Below are 24,890 nucleotides of genomic sequence, written 5' to 3' on the forward strand. Positions count from 1 at the left end.
GGTGATTAAATATTAAATGCTACAATTTAATATTTATTAAAACCCCGGAAAAAGTGCTTTTCAGGAATTAATCCCTTAGCTCAATGGCTTTTGTTGTTTGTTGTTGTGTGCCTTCAAGTCATTTCCAAATTATAGCAACCCTAAGAGGGACCTAACCATGGGGTTTTCTTGGCAAATTTCTTCAGATTTCAAATTTCTGCCATTCTCTGAAGGCTGAGAGAGTGTGATTTGCCCCTGGTCATTCAGTGGCTTTCCATGGCCAAGCTGGGATTTGAACTCTGATCTCCAGGTTCATAAACTGCAACCGTATTACAGAAATAATCCAGTTTGACACTGCTTTAACAGCAAATGTAGCTGCTTCAAGAGGAGGGATTGAATGTTTCGCTAGCACACGGAGCTCATGAAATGTGCTAGCATGGAGCTCAGCAAATTTGATCGTCTCTGTAATTCCCAATTGCTCTAGACACCATAGGTAATGATGGGGTTACTAAAAAAAGAAAACTGATGTAGAGGTAGGGCTATTCCGATGTTCTTGTGCATCCAGGAGGGTGGGAGCCCTCGCTGTGCCTTTCCCAGTTGTCCAAAAATATGCGACCAAGTCTCCAGCCTATCTTGGAGGGACAGAAAGGCAAGCGTCTGTCACATTGGGCCTCTCTGTGCTGTAAGTGGTTGTAGCCATCTCTAGCCATTTCCAAGGACAGAGTAGCCAAGTAGTTGCAGCTGCTTCTCCACCCTTAGAATCATAGAATCAGAATCATAGACTCATAGAGCTGGAAGAGACCACAAGGGCCATCCAGTCCAACACCCTGCCATGCAGAAACTCTCAATCAAAGCATCGCTGACAGATGGCCAAGCAGCCTCTGCTTAACTACCTCCAAGGAAAGAGATTCCACCACACTCCAAAAGAGTGTGTTCCACTGTCGAACAGCTCTTACTGTCAGAAAGTTCCTCCTAATGATGAGGTGGAATCTCTTTTTCTGTAGCTTGCTTCCATTGTTCCGTGTTCTAGTTCTGGAGCAGCAGAAAACAAGCTTGCTCCCTCCTCAATAGGACATCCCTTCAAATATTTATAGAGGGCTATCATATCACCTCTTAACCATCTCTTCTCCAGGCTAAACGTCCCCAGCTCCATAAACCATTCCTCATAGGGCATGGTTTCAAGACCCTTCACCATTTTAGTCGCCCTCCTTTAGACACACTCCAGTTTCTCAGGCGGGTTACAGACCACCTGTTTAGGGCGGGCTGCACCCACCCCTTTCCCCGGGGTATCGGGGTCTCAGTGTCCAGAGCGGCAGCCGCTGAGGCCCCAATCCGCCGCTTTCCAGGCTGCGGGGAAGTGGCAAAAGGCCCCTTCCCCACCGCCTGGAAAGGGGTGTCCTTGGGGCTTCAAGCCCCAAGGACACCCCACGGCGGTGGGGAGGAGGAGAAAGGGGCCACTTGGCCCATTTCTCCTTTGGTCTGCTGGGCACAGCCATGTGAAGGCTGCACCCAGCGGACCAAACCAGGAAGGAGCTCCGAAACGGAGCTCCTTCCTGCTCCACGCTAAGGGCGCACTAAGCGCCCTGGCGCGGAGCAAGGACGTCACGTCCACGCCGCCCCATATAGAGGCGGTGCGGTCGTGATGTCCTCATGGCGGCGGCCGTGTGGAACGGCCACCGCCATTTTGTGTGTGCAAAGCACGCACTAGGGTTAGGTGGGTGCAGAAGCACCGCCCCTTTCTAACCCTAGTACGCGCTCAGCGCGTACTTTCCTGCCCGTTTGTAACGGGCCTCAATTTCCTTTTTTTGAATTGTGGTAACCAGAACTGGACACAGTATTCCAGGTTGGACTCCTAGATCCCTTTCACATGTTGTCTCCTTAAGCCAGGTGTCCCCCCATCCTATATCTGTGCATTTCATTTTTCCACCCAAAGTGCAATACCTTACATTTCTCCATATTGAATTTCATGTTGTTAGCTGTGGCCCAGCTTTTTAGTCTGTTCAGGTCATTTTGAATTTAGATCCTGTCCTCTGGGGTATTAGCTACTCCTTCTAATTTGATGCCATCTGTAAATTTGGTAGGTATGCCTCCAATTCTTTCATCCAAGTCATTGATAAAGATGTTGAATAGCACTGGGCCCAGGACAGAGTCCTGTGGGACCCCACTGGTCACTTCTCTCTAAGATGAAAAGGAGCCATTGATGAGAATCCTTTGGGTTCAACCAGTCAACCAATTACCAATCCATGTAATAGGTACTTTTTCTAGCCCACATTTTACCAGCTTGTTTGCAAGAATGTCATGGAGAACCTTGTCAAAGGCCTCGATGAAATCAAGATATACTATATCCACAGCATTCCCTTCATCTACCAAGCTGGTAATTTTATCAAAAAAAGGAGATCAGATTTGTCTGGCATGACTTGCTTCTCTGAAACCCATGTTGACTCTTTGTGATTATGGAATTGCCTTCTATATGTTCACAGACTCTCTGTTTAATGATCTGCTCTAGAATCTTTCCTGATATAGATGTCAGACTAACTGGACAATAGTTGTTGGGGTCCTCTTTTTTTCCCTTTTTGAAGATGGGGACAACATTTGCCCTCCTCTAGTCTGCTGGGACTTCTCCTGTTCTCAAAGATTATTGCCACTATTTCTGATATTTCATTTGCCAATTCTTTTAATGCCTTTGGATGTAGTTCATCAAGTCCTGGAGACATATTCATTTAGATTAACCAGGTATTCCTGTACTATCTCTTTACTTATTCTGTGCTGAGATTCCCCTATTCTGTCCTCTGCTCCATTATCCTCAGGTTGAGCACCCTTTGACTTTTCTGAGAAGACTGAGGCAAAGAAGGTGTTGAGTATTTCTGCCTTTTCTCTGTCCCCTGTTAGCATTTTGCCATCTTCTCCGTGCAGTGGCCCTACCATTTCCTTTTTCTTCCTTTTGCTGCAGACATACCCAAAAAAGCCCTTTTTATTGTTCTCAACTTCTCTGGCAAGCCTGAGTTAATTCTGCACTTTAGCTTTTCTGACTTTACCCCTACATGTGCTGTTGTTGTTGTGTGGCTTCAAGTAATTTCTGACAAGGCAAACCTATCACAGGAGTTTCTTGGCAAAATTTCTTAAGAGTAGGATTTGCTTTTGCCTCCCTCTGTTGGGCAAGTGTGACTTGCCCAGCATCCCTCACTGAGATTCCATAGCTGAGTCAGAATTTGAACCCTGGTCAGTCTCCAGAGTTGCAGTCCAGTGCTCAAACCACTATACCATGCTGGTTCTCTTGATTCAGCCTCACAGCAGAGAAATAGTGTTGACAGTGAGGGAGCTAATGGCAGCAACCCACTTAATCTAATGCCATCTGGGACTAGACTGTTTACTGGGCTGGACCCTTTACGGTTACAGGATTTGCTCTCCCTTTCCAGGCTCCCAGGCCTGTTCTTTGAGGAGTGGAAAGTCTTAACTCAGACTGGGCCTTTTTTCTTTACTCCTCTTTTCCACTCAATCCTCCTTGTTTGTCATGATAATTTGACTTTGGATTGCAATCTGACTTTGGGCCCCTGATGTGGAATGGGATAGTTCCTAAGAGTGTGGACTCCAGAGGTCCCAGTTCAATGGCCCCCACTCAAGAACCCCCAAAGACAACCTTTAGGTCCTCCTCTTTCTAGTTCACCTTTGTACATGGTTATTGGTGAATAAAGGATCAATACTAACGAACAGTAGTCCTTCTTACACTATTCAAGATCCTCCAGTTTGATTGGAAGCAAATTTAAGTATGCTAGAACTGTATTAAATGTTTCTGTTAGTTTTAGTGATGTTCAGCAGATGGCAGTATTGCCTTTTTCAGCTCTTTGTTTTTTAAATGTAAGTTTAACTTCAAAATACAGCTGGCAGGCTGTATCTCCACAAACACAGCCTATCTCCACAGTATTTCAAGAACTTCACTGGTTTCTTTACTATGTTTCTAAGAACAATTCAAAGTACTGGTGCCTATTTTTAAAGCTCTTTGGGATTTATGACCTACATATCTGATAAATTCCTCCTCCTGGGTGAATCTGCCTATGTGACGGAGCCACACTACACACTTATAGCACTTTGATACCATTTTTACTGTCATGGCTGAACAAGTAACATGGGTTAGTACCAATTTAACTGCTGCTTAGAATCTCTGTCAGAAAGCTCCAGTACTGTAGTCTGGGGAAGTGGACAGGAGTATTCTAAGTATGTCACAATCTAAGGCCCCTTTTCACACTGGCGCATTTGCCATGGATAGATCTGGGCAGATCCGGTAATCACCACACCAAATGTCTCCAGATTGATGTGCCCACTGCTTTACCCCAAATGAACATCCCCGATGCAATTTACCTCGCTGATTGATATTCACACTTGTCTCCTTCTTGTTGCCAATCAAATGATTTACATAATCACTTCCGCTTTCACAATGGTGATGTGCCATGCAACCATTTGCCAATGGCATGGGTGCTTTCCCCGCTCCTTTTTTTAAAATCTAGTGGGAACATTTGCATATTCTGTCATTTTGACAGATTATGCGAATGCTACATGCTCCAGGGAGGGAACACCTCAGCTCCCTCTCTAGGCCCCCGGCTCCAACCTGCCCTTGGCAGCCTCGCCAGCAGGGAGCCTGGACAGAGCAGTCCTGGGTCCTCCTCTGCCTCCTCCTCCCTCCCTCCCAAGATGGGAGGCATATTCCACCCACTGCCCACCCTCTGACCTTTAGCCCTCCCCCTAAATGACCCAATCATGATCGGGGCCAAGTTCACATTGGCCTGACCCCCGGTTTTCTAAAAAGAAACAGGGAAAACCCCAGTTTCAGAAAACCTGAGCTGAGGGATTTTGCCCTGGATCGGGTGTGCAAAACCCCGATCCAGGTGTGCAAAACCTGGCGCCACTGGAAACAAACTACTTTTAAATCGGGTTCAAAATCGGGGTATATGGTAGTGTGAATGGCCCCTACAACTCCCAGGATTCTGTAGGATGGAGCCATGGAGATTAAAGTGTGATTAGATAGCTATAATCATCTAGTGTGGACACATACATGTGCAGTTAGGTCCTTCACAGAGGGCCTCTTCCAAATGTCCTCCTCCAACCTGAGTCAGTACATTCTTGGGTATATAATCCCATATGTGTGTAATTTACACACACACACACACACACACACACACACACACACACACTGACAACAGTGTCATCTATTTGGAACTAAACAAAAGGAATTTTTGGTATCCTAGTCTTTTAATGACTAATACAGCCCATGGATTGTGCAATGTCCAATAATAATTGCAAACATGGCTAAATTGTAGCAAATGCAAGCCATTGTTTACAGTTCAGATCTGTGAGAAGATGTGCTGAAATTCTCCCTTCTCTGCAAATGCCAGAAGCAAAGGAATCTCGTTCCAGAGTTGCAGGGACAAATATTGTAGGAGATAAAATCTGCCTTGGATTTTGCACTCATCAAAAGCTTGGCTTGCTAGCTGTTTTGAATTCTGATCACCTATCAATGCACTGCCACGCTGACTTCTCATATGACCCATTGTGGTACTTATATTCCTTCTATGAGACATCCTGGACCTAGTTTGAAAAGTGCACTGATCCCATGCTAATAATTGTCAAATTATGTAAAAGTTATTAAGTAGTTGGAGGGGTTGCAACTCTAAGATCTGGACAACCACAAACTGTGGGGAATATCACTTTATCATACGGGGGAAATCAGGGGTTTAACAAGGCATTTTACGGAGACAGTTGCACGATTGTGGCAAAGATTTTCCCATGACATCGTGATTAGAGAGGACTTATCCCGGGAAGAACCGGAAATGCTTCAACAACAAATCATTCACAGGAAAATCCTATGAATGATTTGTTGCTGGAGCATTCTTGGTTCTTCCTGGGATAAGTCCTCTCTATGCATAATGTGTGTGAAAATCTTTGCCGTAATTGCACAACATTATTATTGTTATTATTAACTGTCCCGTTAATAATATTGCCTTGTTAAACCCCCAGTTTTCCCCCATGTGTTAAAGTCCTATGCACTGACATGACCAGGTGGATGCCCTGGTCTATGAGATGCCCTCACTTCAGGCCTAGTCCATCAATTCAGCTGGAGAAGGACAGGGGTAGTAACAGTACTAGGGCATCTCAAAGACAATAGCCTCCTCATCTCACTGGATGTTGGCCCAAAGGTTATTATGACAAGCTCACAAGGTGGACTTCGGGGGGCATGGGACAGTGAAGTCCCATTGTCTTCAGTGGTGGTGCAGCGCTGTGGCTGCATCACCATTGAAGACAATGGGTCTTGAGCATTTGCAGATTTTGATATCTGCAGGGGAATCCAGAACAGATCCCTCGCAGATAGTGAGGGCCCACTATATACCAACATGCCGATGCTGTAAACATCAGCAATAAAGACAGTTTGTACATCAACACCATGCGCCAGTGAAAATGTAGAAAGCAGTGATGAAAGAATCCAAGAAATCAGCCCTGTGAAACCCTGTAATGTAGAAGAGCCAGTGTCTAAACCCTGGAGCAATGTGAAACACATTATCTTGGGCAGTGGCAATTTGGGCGCTGACAAAAAAATTAGTTAAAATTATCAGAAAACCTAACAGAAATAGGTCTCTACTGAAAAATTCCACATTCATTTAACATGGAAAGAAATGCTATTTTAAGCTAAAATTAGTGGATGGAGGAAGGAACAATGTAAGAGAGGACTGCTGAACATTTCCTGAATGTTCTCTGGGAGATGTTTGAAATTCTTCAACAAGATAGGAGGTGCTCTCAAAAGATAAATAAATTCAAATTTGTTTCAGAAAATCCCTCTCTGGAAAAATTTGGCATATTCCTGAGAGAATTACAAATTTTCACAGAGGCCTGCCCATTGTATATTTGTGTAAGTTGCTGCTCAGGACTTGTCTCCTTCCAGTGAGACAGTGAGTCATGCAAAAACACAAAGGGGATTGACTGCTCCAAAGGCAGCTTTTTCCAATCCATGGGCCGGTACACATGGGCCCTTTGTGACGCCCTCATCACGTGTTAGGGTTGCCTCGGGGCGGAGTGCCTACATGCCCCGTAACCCTAGCATGTGACAAGGGCGTAACAATGGTGGCGTATACATGTATACATGGCTGCTGCCATTGTTATGTAAGTGTTGTGCAGCGTCCGCATGGCACCGTGCGGCGCTTACATAACGAATGCACCAGTGGCACACTTGTTACACTGCCATTGTGGCTTTAGAAAAACCTGCTTTTCACAGGTTCTTTTTCTGCCAGCGGGAAGCCGCATGCTTTGGCGGCTGTGGTTTCCCTCCGGCAGAAAAAAGGCCGCTGCCAGCCCAGATAAAACCCCAGGTATGTACTGGGCCTTAACTATAACTAGCATTTCATATTCAGTAGCATTTCATATATTTGACTACAGGCCCAGCAATGGAGACAGCCTCCAATTCTAACTCACCATCAGAGTTGCAGAAGCATGAATTTAAAAGGTAGCAATGTGGTTTGAAAACCACCATCACAGACCATGGAAATCTCTCTGAAGAACAGTCTGTCTATTTTCACCCAAAGAATGCAGTGACTGGTAATTCTGCTGTATCTTGTTTGGATAAGGTAGTACTCTACCAGTCTTTAAAAGTCAAAGGAGTTTTTTGCACATCTAAAAAAATCTGACTTACTTTTCCCAGTTTGAATCCTCTTCCAAGATGCAGCTTGATATTATCATTTGCATTTTGCTGCTGATGCCACCTCCCACCTAAAACCCAGCTAGAATCCAAGTTCAGCTGGCCAATTTGCAAAGCGGGAGGCGGCATCAGCAGCAAAATGCAAGCGATGAACTCTGGTTACATCTCGGAAGACGATTCAAACCAGGCAAGTCGCATTTTTTTAGCTGTGTGAAAAACTCCAAAGTGTGGTGAGATGTGTTTGCAGAAGACTAGCAAAGAGATTTTAGTAATCCTCATCCATCCATATGCATTTCTTATAACATATGACTAAACATACATATAGTAGCTTCCTTTAAAGACTATGGCCTGTTACAGACAGCCAAAATAAAGCTGCTTCAAGTCACAGTGGAGGTATGGTGTTTCAATGATGCATGCATCCTAAGAGTCCAGAAGCCACACCAAAGCCATGCTCCAGTCCTTAGGGCTGGAGCGTGGCTTTGGTGTGACTTCTGGACTCTTAGGACGCATGCATCATTGAAACACCATACCTCCACTGTGACTCGAAGCAGCTTTATTTTGGCTGTCTGTAACAGGCCTATGTTTCTTAGCTTCATTGTATTCTGTTTGGGTTACTCAGTGAAGAGGCCTTAATCTTAAAGATAAACAGAGATACAGCCAGGGTGATTGTACTAGTCCAGGTCCAGATGTGAAGCTCACTCTCTGAGAGCCTTAACTTCTCTCTTAGTCTCAGAGGGGGAGGAGAAGAGGGGAACCAAACCCATCCTGAACCTCAGAGTGTCATCTGATATCCTCTAAAAAGCTTAGTCTGTTAAGGTATATGATTTCTACCCATGAGGGATTTGCTTTGCCTCATTCTTCAGAAGGGGAAATACCTGCACCTTATCTAAGGAGTTTATCACACAGAAAGTGCCCAAATCCCATGGATAAACGGGGTTTAAATCCTGGGAATATCCCGGAAGAGTGAGATTATATTCAGACATGTTGAGCAATTTTGACATTAACCCAACATTAACCTGGTCAGAAAACCACAAAATTGCTCCATTTTTTAACTTCAGGGAAAAGTGGTGCAATTTTATGGCCTTCTGTTAATGTCATATTAATGCCCAAGTCATGCGACGTCATTAGAAAACAATCCCGCTTTTGTGGGATCTTCCCGGGTTTAAACCCCATTCCTTCCCATGTGATAAACTCAAGAGTTTGAAGGCCCATCTGGAGCTAAGAGAACATGATATCTAGCAGCCCAGACCTGAGGACAATCTGCCTTGAGGCTCTGTTTAATTAGATGTGCATATTTTATCATGTTTTATCATATTTTATCATATTTTGCACTGCATTGTCCAAAGAGGCAGCCAATTTGTGTGGTAAAAGGAATGAGCTTCAGAACTCTTAAAGGATCACAACCATCCTCAATGTGTTGCCATTTTTAGGGAGGGGCCCAAAACTAGGATCTTACCCTTGGGACAGGAATGAAAAGTCATTACAGTAAGCAACAAAATCACTTTCTGTCCTCGTGCACAACAACACAGGACTTCTTTGTGGTACTATTTCTCCTCAAATATTAGGTCAGTGAAGGGCAACCAGAATGCCCTGTTGTCCCTTTGTTTGCTAAGAAAAATGATTCCATTGCAGGAGGGTTTTCTCAAGGCACACAATGTCAAGTAAGTGATGTCTGCACTTGTTGTTGTTTTTTCCCTTGTGCCCATTGAAGGCTGCTTCCTGGTTCTCGGCTATGATGATGGCGGAGAGTAATTCATCATTTACAGAAACACACCCGGAATGAGCACTCAGAAAAGCCCAGCTTTGTTTAAGGACCCACAAAACTGACAGCATAACTGGACTGGTTAAAGAGCCCACCAAACTGCCTCACTGCAGGGTTTGTTTACACGGCAAACTCTTGCAGGCTGAAGCAGGCCAGAGCTCCACAAAAATTTAACATTAACTCTGACCTGGAACCTGGAAACGCTTCTCAAGCAGCCTCCAGATGAAAGAGCAGTAGCCTAACACCTGCTGTTTCAATCCTATATTACCCTATGTGGTGTGATAAAATGTATACAATTGCAATAAGCTGCAATGCAGTAATCAGAAACAACGTACTTACTACTTGCATTGAGACTGTGAAGGCAATTACTTGTAATATTTATTTGTACAGTATATATACAGATTTACCTTTAAAAGAGATCTTGCTTCAGTTTCTACAGAAACAACCATCTTGGGGACTCTTAAAGCACTACAAAATGTACTTTGGGCAGGTTCATAGACAGATGTTGGGGATGATATTGATGGGGAAGCTGCAGGTACTGAGGTCAGAAGAACTGGGAAAAGTACAGACACTGGTAATTATCTGCCCAGTAGTTATTCACAAAACAACGGCACAATATAATGTCTACAACATTCTTCCACCGAATTCTGCAGTGTGATAAGAAAATACCCTTCTTATACACAGATTTTTATATATACGGAGATAAGCATCCACGGTTTGAAAATGTTCAAAAAAAGTATAAATTTCAAATATCAAACCTTGATTATCCATTTTTTATAAGGGACACTGTTTTGCTATGTCATTATATTTAATGGGACTTGAGTATCCACGGATTTTGTTATCCACGGGGGATCTTGGAATCAAACCCCAGCATATAACAAGGGTCCACTGTATTTGCCCTTGTTCAGGGCCACATGAGATAGAATCATTTGATGCAAATCTCAAGAATTATGCACTGAAATCTATCTTGAATTGATTTGAAAATGGATTGCAAATACTGGTAGGTGCCATGCATATTTATAAACCTCAGAGACAATAGCTTGTTAGCATGCTGCTACAAAAACAAAGAGTCTTATAGCTTTTAAAGACTAACATGTAATAACTGGCATGAGGTTTCACAGTCTGTTGCCACAAGACTGTTCTTTTTACTGCCATAGACTAGAATGGCTACCCTGCTGGAAACAGTAGCTTCTGCTTTCCAAGCCTTTTGGCAGATGACCTGAAAAGGGAAAAGAATGCTTCCAAAAGAATGCCTTCTGTTTTTAGTTTTTAAAGCATCACTTCCAAGTTTTACCCTATTCAGGACTTTATCACACCCACCTGTTTTCTTGCAGCAATCACATGGTTAAAGCATTGATTAAGCACATGGAAACATACCAGTATAGAAACAATCACTATCACCCTTCTCTTCAATAGTGTGATGCTGCTGCATTGGCGATGCATGGTCCTACTATCAGTGTACCACACGGTTTCACTGGCCTGGCCTCCTATCCATCTCATAGCACATGCATGTTTTTCCTTTTTGGTTGTCACCATGCAATTGTGCAATTTCACCATTCCTGGAAAACCACACACTGGTTATATACTATTTTTCACCATAACAAATTACAATTTGTGCAATTACATGTGCAATTATATCATTCTTGCAAGAGCACCACTATAATTTCAGATTTCTGACAGTATGTAAAGAGCCTTGGTGGTGCAGTGGTTAAATGCTGGTATTGCAGCCACAACTTTGTAGGTTTGATCCTAGAGGAGGGCTCCAAGGTGCATTCAGCCTTCCATCTTTTCGTAAGTTGGTAAAATGAGTACCCAGCTTGTTGGGGGCAATTGGTTGACACATTGCAAACTGCTTACAGCAGTGATTCCCAGACTTTGGCCTTCAAGATGTTTTGGACTTCAGTTCCCAGACCATTGGCCAAGATATCTGAGGCTTCTAAGAGCTGAAGTCCAAAACACCTGGAGGACCAGAGTTTGGGAATCACTGGCTTAGAGCGTGCTGGGTTCACTGATAAGTGGTATAGAAATGTTATTGCTTGCTATTTCCCCCTGTTGCTGTCATTTTGCTCTCGAGCCATCTGGGCATAGCAATCTGCTGCTCCAGCATCTGCAACATGTGTTCACCTCTCAATGTCTCTGTGATCCTCTATTACCATGGATCCTGTATTGGAAGCTGCCCTGTTACTCATCATTTTGGTCAGCCCATGGAGGCTTTTTTCAAGAGAGGGTGGAACCAAAAGCTTAGGCAGAAGTGCCTCCTACTGTATGTTTCAAGGTGTTTGGAAAAGATGGGGGCTTTCATTAGGTACTCTTTCCCAAAAAATATGTTTGCAGCCCAAGGATACTCTGCTTGCTTGGCTTTGCACCTGCCCTGCACCAGGATGTTGGTGGGTGAGGCCTCATGTCAGGTGGCGGCGGTGGAGAACCTAGGAGTTCTCCCTGTGGGATGGCAACATGTAGCTGCACAATTTCAGAATGATGAGGGCCACACTGTTCCAGACTGTTGATGTTCTGCAACCTCACCTCCAACACTAGAAAATGGTAATGAAGGAGACCATTAGCACTGAAGAAAGAGTCACCATTGCAATTTGGTGGCTCTCTAGCCTTCTCATATACTGCACGATAGCAGCTCACATTGGAGGTCACTGAGCTTCCCATAGAGGTCTGCCTCAATACTGAGCATGTAATGCTGAGAAAAATAGTTCAGATAGATGACTATCACAAAGTATTATGCCCTTCTCAAAAGGAAACGTAGGGCAGTGTAACCTTACATACAGGAGGTCTGTAAGTAGCACAAAAGACTAACAAAGAAAATCCTGGTGCTACTCATATAACATTTAGTAAATAATGCCAATATTTATTCAACTTATAAACTGCATATATTTACTACTGATTAAGTTACCTTACAAAGTTTTCAAAGCACCAGTATCTTTCCTACAGTTTTATATAATAGAAAAATAATACCATTTAAACTATCTAGAAAACAATCATATAGCAATATTTATTTCAAAACAACCACAATGTAAGGCATACCATCCCTGAAACTGAAAAATACCATTAAGGGAACTGAGTTTGGACCAAATCCCAGTGGACACCAAGGGCCCACTGTACCTGTGTCAGCTTTTTCTTTTTATTTGGCTGTTATTTGGTTATTTGGTTGTGGGTGCTTTATTTTGGATTTTTTTTACAAAAATCTGGACTTAACTCTATTTTTTACTCTATGGTGTCACTAAACAATCTCATTCTCCAAGTGCTGCAAATATACTGTTCTCCTTCTTGTTTCCATTTAACTGATGTTTACTTGACAGCTTGAACAAATCCACCAATGCACTGAAATTATCATGGTGCTGGACCTCTTGACAGCTTTTGATGCCATCAACCATGGTATCTTTCTGGGCTGCCTCTCTGGGATGGGTTTTGGGGGCATTGTTATGCAGTAGTTCCAGTCTTTTTTGGAGGGGCAAACTCCAAAAGTGGTCCTTGGAGACTCTTGTTCGACTCCCTGGTCATTGGCCTATGGGCTCCCCCAGGGCTCAGTTTTGTCTCCCATGCTGTTTAATATCCACATGAAACCACTGGGGGAGGTTATCCAGAGTTTTGGGGTTCAGTGTCACCATAGAATCATAGAATCGTATAGTTGGAAGAGACCACAAGCACCATCCAGTCCAACCCTGTGCCATGCAGGAAATCACAATCAAAGCATATCCAACAGATGGCTATCCAGCCTCTGTTTAAAGACCTCCAAGGAAGGAGATTCCACCACATTCTGAGGGACTTTGTTCCACTGTCGAACAGCCCTTACTGTCAGGAAGTTCTTCCAAAGGGCAAGGTGGAATGCAGATGACACCCAACTCTATCTCTGCTTTCCATCCAATTCCAAGGAAACTGTCTCAGTATTTAACCAATGTTGTCAGTAATGGATTGAATGAGTGCAAACAAATTGAACTTAATCCAGACAAGACAGAGGACCCCTTGATCAGTCAAAAGGCAGATCAGGGAATAAGGACTCCGCCTGAACTGGAGCAGAGTATGCTCCCCCTGAAATCTCAGACTTGAAGCTTGAGTGTGCTCCTGGACTCAACTCTGGGTCTGGATGCCCAGGTTTCAGCAGTGGCTAGGAGTGCATGGTACAGGTAAAACTAGTGCACCAGCTGCGCCCATTCCTTGAGATGTCAGATCTGGCTATGGTGACACATGCCTTCATTACATTCTGTCTCAACTCCTGCAACGTATTCTGCATGGGGCTGCCTTTGGAAACTGTTCAGAGGCTTCGGTAGGTTCAATATGAAGCAGTCAGAATGCTGACTGGAGCCAGTTACAGGGAGCATATAACTCTCTAGCTGAAACAGATTCAGTGGCTATCAGTTTGTTTCTGGGCACAATTCAAACTGCTGCTCATGACCTATAAGACCCTATACGACTTAGGTGTAGACTATCTGAAAGACTATTTCTCCACACAAAAAGCTATATGAATGCTAGGATCTTCAGGGGAAGGCTTTCTCTTAATCCCACCACCATCACATACTCCCTTGTGGAGAACCTTCTCAGTGGCTGCTCTTACCCTTTGGAACTCCCTTCTGTGAGATGCTATGCTGGCCTCTTCCCTACCTTCCTTTTGTCAGCAGGCTTTAAGCAGGCTTTTAATGGTTAGGCAGGGAGAGGTTTGTTTATGTGTGTGTTTTATTTCTTTTTAGCTTTCATAAGCTTTTAAATGATTGTATAGTGTTTAATGTGGGGATTTTTAATTGTTTTTAATTTTTTAATGTGAACATTTTTAATTTGCTGTTTTTGGAAGCTGCTTTGGGTCTCACTTTGGGAGAAAGGCAGCATATTAATGAAGCCAATAAATAAATAAATAGCCTTTTTTCACACTCCCTTACTTCAGCAGAGCACACTGTAGAGCAGAAAAGAATATTTGTGGTTTATTACAACTCCCTCCTTGTTGTTGATGCCAGTTCCATCTAACCCTCCTCATGAAGCCTGAAAGTACCATTTTCATTAGATAAATATGGTAGGACATACAGGATTGACTGTCCCCAAATACTAGTTACAGAGATTGGGGATGCCTGGTTCACAATTTAAGACACTGGTAATAATTCTATTGCATTATATAATTAATCTCCTCTTCCTGGCATTGCACTGGGCAAGGAATGCTTGCGATTGTAAGGAGCATATATCTTGTTCACACAATGCAATGGGCCATGCAATGTATTGCAGAGAAGGCCAACACATGAAAGTAAGAATTACGCATACTGTGGTTTTATTCTTCTCTTCCCAGATTTAAACCAGTGGCTGGGGAACAATATGCTGAGCTGAAAGTTATGTATGACCTCCTCCTTTCAAACATGTCTGGTTCTCATTTCTAACGGGTATTCCAAAAGCTCCTTTCACACTACATAGTTATATTGGTAAATTTCTGCTGTTACTGGCATGTTTCTTTGTAATCCTGGGGTTTACAGCTTGCAGTGGAGGCTCGGATCTACGGCTGCTTTCACGTGCCCAAAAAATTACCTTTAAGGGCCAACCAGTTTATAAACTAGATGTATAAAATCAAAGTCTGGAAAATTAGTATGCAGAAGAATCCTGTAGCACTTTTGAGAAGTTTCAAACGTGCTACAAGATCCCTTTGCATAGGTGTCTGAAACTTGTACTAAGGTCTTTTTGCTGATCATATGAGCAGAAAATGACACAATGTCATTTTGATTGTCTTAGAGTTTGGTCCATGTTTAGCAAGTACAAAAGAATCCATACATACCTCCATTTTCTCTCTTTCCAACACGCAGAACCTCCTTGGCCTACATAAACCAGGTTCTGAAGGATGGCTACAAGAATACAGCTCAAATCATTACTGGTAGGATCCACAATTGCCATGGCTGAATCTCATTGACTTAAAGAACTCTTTGGGGTTTCCCACCTATAAACTAGATAGCAAGATAATCCAGGGAATGCAGCCATTATTCATACAGTTTTCTTGACCACACACACCTTTCTCCCCATGTATCTCACCCTTCCTCTCCCTTCCAAATAGCCCCATACTACTCTCACCTATGCAACCCTGGGGACCCTCTCTTGTTCATATCCCATGCCCAACAAAAACCTGGATTCCATGGGCCAGAGGACTGTATGGTGGAGGTCATTGAAAATGGCTATAAAGTATAGAAAAGTCAACTGGGAATGTGTTCTTATCACAGTGATCCCTACACAATATGTATTCAATTGCTGGGGTTTGTTTTCCCCAGAGATTTGCCCTAGGAATTTCCAGTTGCTGCAAACATGTTGCTGTCTACTTGAAAGAGAACATCTACATAGCATTTCACACATATTTATTATGAATAACTTCAAGTAAACCAAAAAGTTCTCAAACAGTGCAATATAACTCTTTTTTTTAAAAAAGAGACTTTTTTAAAGTGTGCATTAAAGAAAACAATTTCAAATACTGGGGAAACTGATGCTTAGACGACTAGGAAAACATTTTTGGGGTGAAACCGTCGCATGTCCATGTGGGGCAAGCACACAAATATAGATAGTTCAGGGACTGTAACAATCAACATTCCTCTTCTGCTGATCACATCCTTTGTCTTCAGCTGTCTGGAGTGTCACTTCTTCCATTTTTGGTGATGTGGGTGGCTGCATGTGGAGAATCTATTGTGTTTGTAAAGGAGCGCTGTTGCACTGTGTTGGAAAGAAGTTCTCTTTTGAGGCCAATGGGGAGCAACTGCCCTTCTGCTTCTTCCTCACTATGGCTCCTTTCAGTGGGGTGTTAATTGATGTTGACCTCACTCTCTGGCCTTCTTGTCCAGTGAGCAGAAGCCGCTGTGCAATGATTCATCATGCAGTTGGCCATTCCAGTTAGGGCAGGCATACAGTCCACCCATTCTCTCCACTGTTCCTAGCTGGACTTGCATCCTCGTGTAAAACACATACCACATCACACAGAGTATGGAAAAATATGCCCATGCTATGCAGAAACTTGTCTCAATCTTCCCTTTGTGCTACATGTAACAGCTTCATCTCTTGCTGAGCTTGCTCCATTATCACAAGGGCTATCATCTCACCTCGACAACCCTTCTTTTCTATGTTGCAGAGAAAAATCCAGGCACATCTCAGGAGACAGTGTTACTTCTAGAGGATCAGTGTGCCACCTCGGGTGGGGTGGGGTACAGAAAACATGTGAGTGAAGGATTCCAGTGTGCCTTGTCTTTATTTATTTATTTATTTATTTATTTATTTATTTATTCATTCAAATATTTATATCCTGCCTTTCTCCCACAATGGGATTCATCTCTAAGCATGAAAGTATCCAGTATCTCTTCAAAAACCAAACTAAGCATATTCACTGGTTCCAAAATGTGACCAGTTAACACTCAGGTGTGCATATTAGCTTGGCCTTGACAACAAAAGCAACAGATAACATAAGAAAACTGAACAATTGTGACAATTGTGTTGCAGGACAGAGTAGGATACTGCAACATCTTTCAGTGGAGTTGTGACTGTGTGCCTCTATATGAGACAGACAGCCATGCACTACAGTTTCTGCAATCTGCCCTGTCCAGTAATGCCCTGTTCATTATGAGCAAGGTTAAGTGGAGGCTATTTATGGTAAATTGAGGCTATTCATATGGTACATTCCCACTAAGGTATAAGTAGTATTCCACTTAGGAGACAAACATTTTTAAAAGACAGAAATGGTGTGGCAATATCATAGAAGAAAAGAATATCCATAGCACTCAGACAACATTTAGTGAAGTCCAGTCAAATAATATTAGTAGCATCCGATGGCAAAGATCTTTACCTTCAGCCATTCAAAAAGAGGCAATGCACTATGTGGATCAAAGGTATCTATGTTGGAGAATAGATCATAAATCATTTAAGGTATGCGGGGGGGGGGGGGGGGGACTGCTACTATGCTACTCATATAAACTGGTATCAGCTCTGCCACTTGGGTTTCCCATCCTTCTTCTGCTGATCAATCTTCTGGAGCATGCCCTGTGAAGCTGGAAGAAGTGATAATTGGAAGTTGGGAGAAGTGATAATTCAAAGGTAGTATCAGGGCAATCTCTGCAGGCACACCACACAAAACAAAACCTAAGTTCATCATGGCCAAGGAGAATGTGTGTCAATGGCACTCATGCCCAACCAGTGTTTCCTATGGAAACGCAAAAGGATGCAGCACTTCTCACAATATTTACTCCCAGAACCCTCAAACTTCACAGTGATGTACGGAAGCTAACTCCCAGTCAACACTTTGGAAATATAAGAGGGGAGCAGTGAGGCTATGTGCTGCATGGCATTCTTCAAACCTATGCACCCTGTATGTGCTTGTCCTAAATCAGCAGAAAGCCACACAAGGAGCACCACAAATTCACCCTCACTGGTGAGAACGTTAAAGAATTGCACTGGTTATTCCTGAAAAAGAGTGTCACCTTTGAAACTGTCTAGAAGTGTTTACATGTATATTTAGAACAGAAAAGTAATTTGGCATGCGTTCCCCTACCACATTACAGAGCAAATCAACATGTGAACTAAGCCATGTTTCTTACTAGGTTCAGAATTTCTGCCTGCATGTTCATTGGTTTCTTGAAGCTTAGATGTTTAGATCACCTGGATTGGCAAGAGGTGGGTGCATTGGGACTCCTTGGTGCCAGTAGTCTTGCGGCAGGCCCAGCAGGACAGAAAACCAGATGCCATCATCATTCAGCTTGGAGAGAATGATCTGGGGACAAGCACAAAACTCGACTTTTTAGACAACACAAGGAATGATCTAACAGAACTTCAAGATCATTTCCCCTATATGACAATTATGTGAAAGGAGTTATTGGAGCAGCTTTGCTGAAGAGATGCTGACCAGCCAGAGGAGGCAGACATTGTGCATCACAAACTGACATGCCCAGTGGGGGACTTCGTTTTGTCTTGTGAGTGACAGTGGGTTGATCATCATCATGATGGTAGAATTAACAATTTGAATCACATAGATCAAGTGCATCTGTCAGAGTAGAGTCAAGACACATGGCTATAAGCATTGCAGTTTGAATTATGATGCTGGCTGCAGTTCCAGGTCCAGTAGATTTGGTGGAAGAAGGGAGGTGGAACCCCTCCCACACCTTTTGTGGTGGCTTGGCATAGGATCTCCATCCAGGGGATTGCACACCCATCAGAAGGGTAAAGGGATCCCCTTATGGGACCTTGGAAGTGTGTGCAGAAGAGATCATGTCCATCTTGGGGGGCATTTGGATTTGTCCTGCTCTGAGGTGGCAGAGGAACCAGGCAATTCTGTCTACCCCTGTGGATTCCTACATCTGCCATTCTAAATGGAAGACCAGCAAGCAGCTCACCAGCCAGGAGGTAGGTGAGTAGATCCCTTGATTAGGAGCCATGTGGATGTCTAGCTTCTTTGCAGCTTTAACATTGCCTGTTTTATTCCAACTGAAGAAGCCATATGTGGTTTTTGATCAATGAAGCAGCATTTCCCAAAGAACCTGCAAAGGAAGATATGGCAGGCACAACTGGAACTTATATTGAGTACTGCACCAGAGTGACTTATATTGAGTACTGCCCCTCACTTCCCATTATCAGCAGATAAGCCTGGAGGGGGAGGGGAAAGTAACTGGGATGGCTGTGTGTTGAGGAAAAACGTGTCGATGCAAAATGAAATGTAGAAGAAGGTGGCCAGTGTGGGGGATCATGATCTTGGAGGCCACTTTCCATAACTCTGTGATAATGTCACCAGTGTCCAGCCAATCTGCACAGTACACCAATGCACAGAATTCATTTTCTCCAACCTCAGTCCCACTGTTTATGAGAACAAAATACAGGAAGCACTTCACCGCCATTCTACTGTTCAAACCACACAAGACCAGAGCTTAGAAACATTACTTTTTTGAGTATCACTCTCAGAATTCCCCAGCCAGCCTGGAAAGTGGTAATATTGGCTAGATTATTTTGGAGATATAGTCCAGAAATAACTTTCCCAAACTCTGCCCTTGAATTCCAGCATGCAGACTCCACTGCAAGTATTTGTCTGCATTGGGAGAATCAGAGAGCAAACAATGACTTGCCTCTTCTTCTATTGGAAGATTTTCATTGGATCAGGCTAGCTAGTCAAGCATCCTTCCCCACAACACACATGACTAGTCAACCACAATTCCTGGATGCTTACAAACAGAACAAGATGGCATTGTTTGTAAACTTAAACCTTGTTTTAAAATCTGGCCACAGGTATTTAAGGCAAATATCAAAATGTTGCTCCCTCAAAGGACTGGTGATCAATGGCAGACAAAGGCTTCCATGTCCGTGGTGAATCCACTTTGGGTTTTATTCTAGATTCTGAAGGAACTATCCAGGGTGCTTAGCTGCTATGGGACCTATGTTGGGAGAAAGGAGGGATATAAATCTAAATTAATAGATAAATGTTGAAAATATGTTTAATTGTTTGGGTGGGCCCTGTAAAGTTCAGACTGAAACATGGACTAGTTCCCCCAAAGCATTAAAGTTACTAGTTGCCACTGCTGGTAACAAGGGCCTCTCCTTGCCAGTCCTGCCCGTGGATGGCAAGCTCTTCTTAAATGCTACTTTCACTGCCTCTTAAACAAACTTGGATTTCACAGCTTCACACAGGAGGACATATTTACAAAAGTACTCCTGCAAATATTTACAGGGGGGAAGAATACATGAGAACAGCAACCTTTTGAACTTAAAACTACTTCCTGCAGCAGGGGCCACAAATGACTTAGCACTATCAAAATGGAAGAGTTATTCCAGTCAGCCCAAGATGGAAAAGTTGCACGGTTGGTTGTCCTGAGGTGGGAATCCAAACATGTTGACACAGAGCTCCTGTTGTTTTCAAAGGGGGGCTGTGCAAGCAAAGCTTCCTGGTGGATTTTGCTATCTGCCACTTTTCCACAAGGAATCTGACACCTACTCTAACATTGCTGGGGGAGGGAGGCACCTAGGCAGTTTGGGAGATGAAGAAGGTTCCTCCAGACTGGCAGATCATCACAGAACATGCACATTGTTCTTCTATTATTAATAGGGTTGCAAGGTCAACAGTACGCATCTGAGATTTCACGGATCTGAGGATTAAAGATATATTTTTTCAAAAGACAGCAGCATCTACCATTATCCCACCCTCTTCTCTCTCCTGTTTTCTGCCTTATTCAGGGAAGTTCCAAGAGGAGCAGGGAGGAGATAGACTTGAACTGATGTAGATTTTGGGAGTGCCTCCTGCCCAGCTTGCATCTCTGGCAGCAAATATCTGTTTCCCATTTCTAGCACTTCAGTGAGTGAGTGTGGACAGAGAAGCCAATATGGTACAGGCCTTATTTAGTGAACTTGGGGCAAAGTACCCAATCCAACCCCACCCCATTAGGATACTCCTGCACCCCTTCCTTCATTGGAACCAACTGAAAACACATCCAGTGATGAGAAAGTCTCCTGTCAACTTATGGAAACTCCAGGAGTTTTGTAGGAAATTATCAGATGGGGAAAAATCCAGGAATAAAAGGCATACTCCCAGCAAAGCTGTGCAATTGTGCTGAAGATTTTGAGACACATTATGCTTATCCAGGACTTTAACCCATGAAGATCCAGGAATGCTCTAGCAACAAACCATTTATGGGGAAGTCCAGGGAATGGTTTGTTGCTGGAGTATTCCTGGATCCTCATGGGTTAAGTCCTGGATAAGCGCAACTTCATCTGAATGCCTTTTCCTTCCCTGATTTTCCCTCATCTCATAATATCCATAGAGCAGCAGTTCTCAACCTGTGGGTCACAACTCCTTTGGGGGTCAAGTGACCCTTTCACAGGGGTCGCCAAAGACCATCGGAAAACACATATTTCCAATGGTCTTAGGAACCGAGACACTGCTCCTGTATTCATTGGAGGTCACCACAACATGAGGAACTGTGTTAAAGGATCACAGAATTAGGAAGATTGAGAACCATTGCCATACAGTTTTCCTAGGGAAGGAATACTCAGAGGGGGGGTTGCCCATTACTTCTTCTGAAATATAGCCTACAGCACCTGGTGGTCTGCAGGAGGGATTTAGTCATACTGAAAGCCATGTGGGGAGAAGGGGCAGCACGCCCCATAGGGATGAATGGGGTGTGTGCCCATGGCGTGCACGCACCGCCACGCCACCACATCACTGCATGCACGAGCCCCATGCATGGAAATGGGGCTCAAGCATAGGCGGTATTTGCTTTACGCGGGGGAATCTGGAACGGATTCCCCGCACAAAGTAAGGGCGCACCATACATGTGAAAACTATGCCTCTTTTTAAAAAAATAGAAGAATAGTGTTGATGAAGGACAGCCAGTGTAGTGTCATGATTTGAGTGTTGGACTACAATTCTGGAGACCAGGTTCAAATTCCTTGCTCAGCCATGAAACCCACTGGGTGACCCACACTCTCTCAGCCTCAGGGGAAGGCAATGGCAAACCTCTGAATAAATCTTGGCAAGAAAACTCCATGACAGGTTTGTCTTAGGGTCACTATAAGTCAGAAACGATCTGACGGCACAACAACGAAGTGTTGATGAAATGCATAGGTCTGCTATTCCTTCATTCTTTAAAAGAAATAAACCTCCCATGTCTACCCATCCCTTTGTCGGTAATAAGAAGTATAGGCAACGACAGTATTTTTTAAAGTTTTTGTTACTAAAACCCCCTTTAAATATCTTTGCCACCGAGGACCACTAACACTTAACTCAAGATTTAAAACCCTAAAAACAAATTAAGTTGCAAGGATCTTCAAATCTGAAGAAAAGAGATTAATAAGTAAATGCACACACTCCTATAATTTGTTAGTTGCATGATTCCATACAGATTTCAAATACTAATACTAATAACTGAACTGAACACCAAACCATAGCCAAATATTACTTATTAATTTTAATTAATTAATCAGTGAGAATGCTGGTGCTGCATTTCAGTTACAATCCTTGTTATATCAAGCTCAGTAGGTAAAACTTGTATTTTTGAGTTCAGACTACATTTTTCAAACAGTTTCTGTATTTTTTCGTAAGCTAAAAAGAGCAAAGAATGGTTTTTCACGCAAATATTTTGTTACAAAATGCATCAATATTTTCATAACCCTCTTTGATAATTCTGCAAAATCTGCTTGTGAGCCCAGAAATTTGGAAGGGACCTTTCCTTGAACTGCAATTTCAGAGCACCATCCATGGATATTTGTATGAGCTTGTCTGCTTCTGCTGCTGTGAGTCCCTCTAGCTCATACATATTAACTGAAAATGGATCTCTAGTCCAGTTTTTGTTTGCATAAGGAGCAAGAAAATATTCACAGAAATAATGCTACAAATCTTTCAAATGACAAGTTGTCCTCCTCAGACAACTCTTCGGCAGTGGAACCAAGAAAATTTGTGAGGTCTGGGAAATGTCTCATAGCTTCAGTTCAATAGGCAATGGTGCCATGATTCAAAATTTTTCATCATGGATTCAGTCTTGTCTTCAGTTTGAGAAACTGTAACTTTTTTTCCTTTAAGATTTAATTTGAGCATATTTAAATGAGTGGAGATATGTGATAAATATGCTAATGTTACTAATCTGGAAAAATGTCAAATGACTGCTGAGGTGAATTTGCTTCTCCATCAAAAATAATCTTATCTCATCTCTCAGTATCTAAGGACTGGAGCGCAGGCTTTGGTGCAGCTTCTGGCCTCTTAAAATGCATGTGTCATTTAAACAGCATACCTCCAAAGTGACCCAAAACAGCTTTATTTTGGCCTGTCTGCATGTTAAGACTCAAAAATCCCCTTTTCTGGAGTAGAACACTTGTGTTATTCATTACTAATCAGGCCAATAATTCTGTTACTATAATTGGGGTAGACTGGTATCTGCTCGCTCTCTCTCTGCTTGAGCCTCTGTTTGGTGAAAGACTGCTAATGCTGTTATGTTTTCTGCTGCTTAAAGTAAGTTCTTGTGTGAACCTCTGTCTCCCTGAATGTTATTTTTACAAGGGAATAGACAGGGGTGAGCCTATAAGGTTTATTGCTGAAGTAAGTAAAACCAGCAATAACCTTAACAGCATCTTCATCAATATAATCTGTGGTTCTACATTTCAAATTTAGCCACAAATCCACCCTCAAGATCATTTTCAATAATCCACAGTTATCATTCTGAAGTCTGTCCAAACACTCAGTTACTCACACTGACTAACTCTGGCGCGTTACAGACCGCCCAAAACGGGCAGTCTGCCGCCACCGTCATTTGCAGCGTGGAGGAGCCCCAGCATCCAAACTGCATTGTTCCTCCACACTGCAAAAAGAAGCCGCCAAACGGCGCTTCTTGTTGCGGTGCGCTTATGATGCCGCGAGGCGCCAATGGCGCACTCGCGGCGTCATTTGTGCTGTGCGATGTGCGGATGCAACGTGTCCACTATGTCAACATGGCGGTGCCCGTGTGGAATGGGCGCCGCCATTTTGTGCATGCTCTGTGCGTATTAGGGTTAGGGGTGTCAGGAAGTGATGGAGCGCATACTATAGGCCCGTGCGGAACGGGCCTCTGACACTCTCTTTCCATAAAAATGGTCTTACTTGTGTACATGAACTTCTCTGAGAACATTCTTGACACAGCTACAGATTCTGAGAAGCAACAGGGAAGCAACAGACATTCTGAGAATGTGAAGGCACAATGTGGATAATGCTGGAGTTCAGTACAGCTACAAATACAACTTCTGGCTTTATGTGTCGTAGGACGAAATGTTGTGTGCTTTCTCTAAGCCGCTCAGCATCATTCACTTGCATGGTCTCACAACATGCAAAAGTAGAAATTTTTTTGGCTATCAAACAGTAATTTTCATAACTACTGTAATTTTGTTTTGTTTTGTTTTGTTTTTAATGGAGGCAGTAAGTTAGAAGAGCCCGGTTTTACACAAACAAGTGAGATAAATTTCTTGTTTGCTTTTAGTCGCTCCCCATGTCTGTCTTTCCATCACATGACTCTTGAATTGTTTGATGTATCTCAATGAAATTTGATATGGGGAATGTCCATGATCTCATTATGGTCTGTGTGTGACTGTCTGTCGGTCTGTCCATCCATCTTTTGTCTTGGTAAATGCCATTCAGATAAGTTTTGAATTATGTGAGAAATGTTTATTTTCCAATAATGTTTGAAAGGTTTGAAATATTGTAATGAAACTTTGTACAAATATCTATCACTAGTAAAAGACTCCTTCTCTTTGAGATCAATGTATGACCATCTGTCCGTCTGTCTGCATTTCATTCATTCATTCTATTTTAACCATACAAGTGCGTAACATATCTTCAAACCTTTGCAGATCACCTGTGCAGACCTGGGGGGGGGGGGGGTCTATGGACCACAAGTTAAAAACTGCTGGGCTATGGTATAGTTTTACTTCCCCTCCTCCCCCTGTGTGCCACCCAAAACCTCATTTCTTGTCAGCTGTTCAACTGCTATCTTCCCTTGGCAAAGCCGCTTCATCATCTGTGTGTTCCAC

General features: G+C 43.1%; 1 protein-coding gene across 2 annotated transcripts in view; it reads right to left on the reverse strand.

Moving 5' to 3' along the window:
• The window catches only part of LOC149323423 (olfactory receptor 2A1/2A42-like), a 53,613-nt gene that overhangs the window by 16,275 nt on the left and 12,448 nt on the right, over positions 1-24,890 (reverse strand). The window contains exon 2 of one of the 2 annotated variants that reach the window (XM_089488903.1): positions 18,021-18,132. The gene's annotated coding sequence lies outside the window, so the exon portion shown is untranslated. Of the gene's footprint in view, positions 1-18,020; positions 18,136-24,890 lie in introns of those variants that run through there. The other variant, XM_089488905.1, reaches the window with a different exon arrangement.

The sequence above is a fragment of the Sceloporus occidentalis genome, unplaced genomic scaffold (assembly GCF_023333645.1).
Source record: "Sceloporus occidentalis isolate IW3139 unplaced genomic scaffold, rSceOcc1.0.p SCAF_1, whole genome shotgun sequence".
NCBI lineage: Eukaryota > Metazoa > Chordata > Lepidosauria > Squamata > Phrynosomatidae > Sceloporus > Sceloporus occidentalis.